Here is a 6000-nt window from a genome sequence, read left to right on the forward strand (position 1 = left end):
GCTGCAAAGACAAATCTCAAAAGAGAATTCAACAAATAAACTGTATTAGCACCAGAGCATCATCCCTGAATAGTGTGCCCATAATCAACTGGGCATAAGTGACCCCCCCAAAAAATCTAAAAACATTTTAATAGATGTTACCACACTAAATATGTATAACCTCCAGGCTGAGGGGAATGAAAGATTGATGATGAAGCTTGCTACACACTGCCTGACAGAAAGAACACGGACCTAAGATGCAGAGACTCACATTTTTAGATAGGGCCAATGTAGAGCACTGTTTTGTTTACTAGGCATATTTTTACAAGGGCTTTGTTTTAATTTTTCTTTTTTTTTCCCCAAAGAGGGAGTGGGACAGTAGGGAAGAAATGACTGAAGGAAGTGAGAGAGGAAGGAAAAGAAGGAGAGAAGGGGAGAAGAGAGGGAAGACAGAGAGGGGATTGAAGCATTTCCTTTTTTTTTTAACCCTTCTCTTCTGTCTTAGAATCAATATTAAGTATTGGTTCCAAGGCAGAAGAGTAGTAATGGCTAGGCAGTTTGGGTTAAGTATCTTGCTCAGGGAGGAAATGTATGAGGTCACATTTGAACCCAGGACCTTCCATTTCCAAGCCTAGTTCTCTATCCACTGAGCCACCTAGCTGCTCCTGAAGCACCTCCTTTTAAATGCTCAGAACAGAAGGAAGACCAGGAAGAATCACAGACACATAGGCCAGCCTTGAAAGTCACAAATTGAACTCTGTGTATTTAAAGAAATGCAAGTTTTACATCACAGAGATATACCTTTAAGTATAGATAGCTCTTTTCTTTTGTTATATACTATGGGCATAACGATATTTATTGAGCATAACAGTGACCCATACAAAAATCTAAAAACATTTTCAATAGATATTGCCATGCTGAATATTGGAATGGAATGCCCATTTTATTTGGAGTTTAAGTTTAAAATTATAAAAACTATTTAGAATAATTACATGGGCTCAATGGAAAAAATAAAAACTCTATGTATACAAGATGAAGGGTATTTCATCTCTATCATTATGCCTGCTACTAGGGTTTCCCCAAAGATAATTTTCAATTAACCTACAATGATGAACTTATATGCCAACAATTTTATTCAATTACAAAAAGCAACCATTTTATTCACCTCTGCACTAATGCAAGCATTAAACAAACCCCAAAAAACGGCCTATAGAATAGTAGTCTGTTCCAGATTAATTTCTATTTGAATTCCATTGCATATAAGATAATGAGAAAAATAATAAAAATTATTGCACCTAACAGTTATATCATGCTTTAAGGCTGTCAAAGCCTTTCTTGTACCGGCTTCAAGGGGATTGTTATTTTTTTATACCAGTCTTACAGATAAGGGGTCAAATGAAAATGTATATATCGCTTTTGCTCTATATCCCTTGCAATATTATAAGGACAACCCTTCCCCATGACTTTTTTTTTGCCTTGTAAATAATCTCTCATTCCTTTAAGCAAAATGTAGGTACCTAGCAAGGACCCAATACTCTTCACAAAAATTCAAAATTGTTTTAAAACTTCTGTACTTTTTTTTTAATCCTTATCTTCCATCTTAGAATCAATATTGTGTATTGGTTTGAAAGAAGAACAGTAAGGGATAGGCAATGGGGGTTAAGTGACTTGCCCAGGGTCACACAGCTAGGAAGTGTCTGAGGCCACATTTGAACCCAGGACCTCCAGTCTTTAGGTCTGGCTCTCAATCCACTGAGCCATTCAGCTGCCCTCCCTGTATCTACTTTTTAACCATGATATTTCACCATTCAATGTATCTCTTTGCTGAAGCCAAGAATTACTGTATATAAGAGTCATATCAATTGGGAGGGTTACAGTGGAATTGTTTGTCAATCCCAGGAGGGGAAAGAGGGAGAAAACATGAAAAATTAATTAATTATAAGAAAATAAAATAAATTGGGAGGGCTAGGTAGTTCAGTGGATAGAGTCAGAACTGGAGACAGAAGGTCTTCAGTTCAAATCTGGCCTTGGCAATTTACTTCCTAGTTGTGTGCCTAAACCAGTCACCTAATCCCAACTGCCTAGCCCTTATTACTCTTCTGCCTTGGAACCAATCTAATTAATTCTATGACAGAAAGGATTTTAAAAAAAAATAAGACCAGGTAGAAGAGCATGGATGATGATTCTGTGAAAGAATCAAAAGGATAACCATTGCCTGGGTATATCTCTAAGGACAGCAGTTTGGAAAAGTTCAGAAATAGGTTTAGTCGTGCCCCACTCTTCATGGCCCCATTGGGCACTTTCTTGGCAAAGCTATTGGAGCAGTTTGCCATTTCCTTCTCCAGTTCATTTTACAGAGGAGGAAACTGAAACAAACAGGGCTAACTGACTTGCCCAGGGTCACACAGTTCTTACAAGTCTAAGCCTAGATTTGAACTCAGGAAGTTGAGTCTTCCTAACTTAAGGCTTTGGCATGCTATCTACTTCCCACACATGGCAGAGGCCTAAATTGGTACCCACCTGGGATGCTTAAACTAAGTACTAGAACTCCAAATGAAGCTGCTGAATATTCTGTGGACCTTTCCGGGGTTCACCCACGACCTCTTCTGTTTTCTTTGACGTTAACTTTCCTTTAAGTTAAAAGGGAATCCTCCCAGGACAACAGGGGCATTCTCCAAGGATAAAGCCCCAGAAAGAGGTTTTCTCGAACTGAAAATTGTAATGAAGCTTTGTAAAAGCAGGCTTTCCGCTTCCCGGCGAAACCAAGATAACGCCACCAATAACGTCAATGAAGATAGTTTTTATTAAAACCCTTGGCTCTATCACACGTTCGCTATTAAGTCATTGTAACACTGGACACTTTACGACGCGTTCCAGGAAAAAAAAAAGTGCCGTTAGAGGAAGGTTTCCACTTCAGCAGCGCTAAAGTTTTGCCTGACCCCAACACCATCCACCGTGCTTTCCAGATGGTGTAACCCATTCGGTTTCCTCGGAGAAATGCTACCTCCTTTTTCTGGAGATTAGCTTAAGGGAGACCCCGGGGGCAGGCGGGACAAGGAGGCAGCCTCGCAGCCAGCAAGGTGCCAGCGGACGGCCCACGTTCATCTTCCCCAAGGGTGCCTGCCCCGACTCAACCCCGGCCCGGTGATACCATAGAGAGAAAATGAAGACAGCCAGCTTAAGGGATACAGGAAGAAGTGAATAACTCGGTCTTCTCCCACCTTCCTAGATCAGCTGAGCTCACAGACGTACACAATTAGACCAGGAACAGGTTCATTTTCCGAAAGAGGATGTATTTTATTTTTTGACATTAATATGCATGACGGGTCCCAAGAACGTAAAAGAATTCGTAAACCTCAAGCATGCTAATGAGGAACAAGAGGAAAAACAAACAAAAAAACATTACCACGAGAACGCCAGACCCCTCCAGGGGGAAATGGAAACGGGATACGGCAGGGGAGGAGGGGCACCAAGACGGCAAGCAATCTCTTCTTCCAGTGATATTAATCTAAAACCCCAGCATAAGGCACAGAAGTGAAGTGAAGGCTATTCCCAATCGTAAAACCCGGGCATGGATCCCGTAACTCAAATGAAAAGAAAACAAAGCAGAAAAGACAACAAGAAGCCTGTAAAAGACAGAAATACACGAGGGAAGGGGGGAGGGGGCTGAATTGGAAGAGGGGAGGCGAACAGCGCGGGGAGTCCCCAAAGGAAAGGAGCGTAGAGCTTCTTCTCAGGTCTAAGTTACTCCAGTAGAGGAAAGGGAGAGGAAGAGAAGGAAAGAAGGGGAATGAGCAAAGGCAAGGAAGGAGGGAAGGGCAGAGGGCGCCCAGGAAACCGGCTAGTACTACTCCTCGGACTCACCTTCTTCCCTCTTGGATCGGGTGGATCGTAGCTCCTCGGGCCCTCTCACTCCAGAGCTAGAGCTCTGCGGGCCTCCGCAGCTGTACCTTCCCCGCCCCCAGCTCCACGACCTCTTCGTTCTCCTGCAAACCTTCCTCCTCCTCTTCCTCTACGCCCTAGCTTAGTCTCTAGAGCTCAGCGGCCACCCCCTCCCCTGTCGGTCCACCCCGGAGGGAGCCTGCGCCCTTTGACTCAAACCCCAGCCCAGCTGCTGCCGCCAGAAGCAAAATCTCCGCCCTCCGGGGCTGAACCGCGCAGCTGGCCGGACGCGTCTGCAGCCTGGAGAGGGAAAGGTGGAGCGGGGAGAAAAAGGGCTGCAAAGCTTTGCGCCCAAGCCGCAACCGCAAGCGCAGCTCAGCTCAGCTAGCTGGACTGGGCAGGGCAATGAGGAGGGGGAGGGGAGTAAGTGAGAGGTGTCGGGGGAGAGCTATCACTGAGAGGGCCGAGGTGAGGGAGGGGGGCGGCGCGAGAAGAACGGGACGCGCTGCGGCCAGGGGCTGCAGCCAAGAACCCGCGCGTGCTCTGCTGCTGGTGTAGCCCCCTTTCTCCTTCCAGCTCGGTCGGTCACCCCCTCTGCAGCTCTGCAAGAGCGCAGACCCTCTTCCGGAAAAACAAGTTTCTCACCCACCCATCCTGTGCCAAGCTGAGCCCCTCCCTTCCTTCCTTCCCAGCCCCCAGCCTCCACCTCTGGATCCAGCGGAATCTGATTGCACCTAGTCCTTAGGAATTTGATTGCATCACCGCTAGGGCAGCAAAATTGGGGTAAAAAGGCGGGGAGGGGGAGTACTTTCACAGAGCTATGGTCAGAGTGACCTTGACCCTATAGAAAGGGCCCCTTAATTATAGACTACACGCAAACCCTCCCCTCCTGAGCATTGCTTCCTTAGCAGCCCTATCCCTACCTTCAATAAAAGTCCTGAGAGAGAAAGAAAGGGGGGGGGGGGGGGGGGAGTGCAGGTTGGAGGGTTTTTACACTTAGCAAGATTTCCCCCCAAGGCATCACCAGTTGGTGTTAATTTTGCACTGCTGTTTTCTCTCAAGCTGTTAGGCTAAGCTGTATTTTCTGGAAATGGCACACTGCCATCCAAACAGCCTTTGCATTACACGGTCCTTTCAAATTAAAGAGGAGCCCTCTGCCTCCATAAGCTTGCCCTGGACTTAAGGCCTCGTCTTTGACTTTTGTTGGGATTTCAGAAGCCCTTGTTGGGGAAAATCAAAATACCTTCACTACCTGCTTCCTGATGCCTAACATTCTTTTAATTCTGGACAAAGTCTTGTTCCAAAATGAGAGATAAGTCTTAATATGCAAATGCCCCTGGGAGAAGTAACTCAATTCTTCAGGCTAAATGAAAGCCTCATCTTCAGATCAGTCCCCCAGACAGGAAGGTGGATACCTAGTGCCTCAAAGCACAAATGAAAAGGAAAGGGTAGAAGAAATACCCCTGGATTTCCAAAGACGAACTAGTCACAAATTTGCCCGGGACTTGTGCCTAATGTATTCCTGTCTAGCATATCGCAGTCTTTGATTTAAAACAGTTATTTAAAATATAAAAATCCTGAATGGGAACACTAGGTTTAAGTTGATTCTTTTAAAAATATTTAAATCTTAGAACAATAGAATTTCAGAACTGGAAGGAACCATAAAGGTCATATCCATCCTGAATTATGAATCATGCCAGCACCATCTCTGTTTCTAGTTAATGGATTCAGTTTGGCAAAACAGGGAGTATTTCAGTTCACCTAGAAGTTGTTCTTGTGACCCTTGGATCTGTCTGTATTAAGAACATAAATCTTTACTCTTGGGGCAAATAGCCAGAGCCACTTAGCCAATTCTTTTTTTTTTTTAATAGCATTGGAGAATCAGCTGAAGATAATCTGCATAATCTAGCCCATTTGCTCTAAAGGAAGATGGGAGATGAAAAGAAACTTAAGAAAGCATGCTAGTTTCCTTAACCCCAAGATTCAGTGGAAGGTATTGGTGCTGATACTAGCAGGAAGCACTGATATTATGAACATGAATTATCATTTCATTATCATAGCATTGTTATCAAACATCAATATCATATCATTGCTATCAAATATCAATTCATTAAGATAAATGATCATGAACCTACTCAG

The 6000-nt window shown here is 44.2% G+C and overlaps 1 protein-coding gene across 1 annotated transcript in view; it reads right to left on the bottom strand.

Moving 5' to 3' along the window:
- The window catches only part of GOLM1 (golgi membrane protein 1), a 97503-nt gene extending 92896 nt beyond the window's left edge, over positions 1–4607 (bottom strand). The window contains exon 1 of the mRNA XM_001378946.4: positions 3844–4607. The gene's annotated coding sequence lies outside the window, so the exon portion shown is untranslated. The remainder of the gene's footprint in view (positions 1–3843) is intronic.
- Between the last annotated feature and the right edge of the window lie 1393 nt (positions 4608–6000).

The sequence above is a fragment of the Monodelphis domestica genome, chromosome 7, assembly GCF_027887165.1.
Source record: "Monodelphis domestica isolate mMonDom1 chromosome 7, mMonDom1.pri, whole genome shotgun sequence".
NCBI lineage: Eukaryota > Metazoa > Chordata > Mammalia > Didelphimorphia > Didelphidae > Monodelphis > Monodelphis domestica.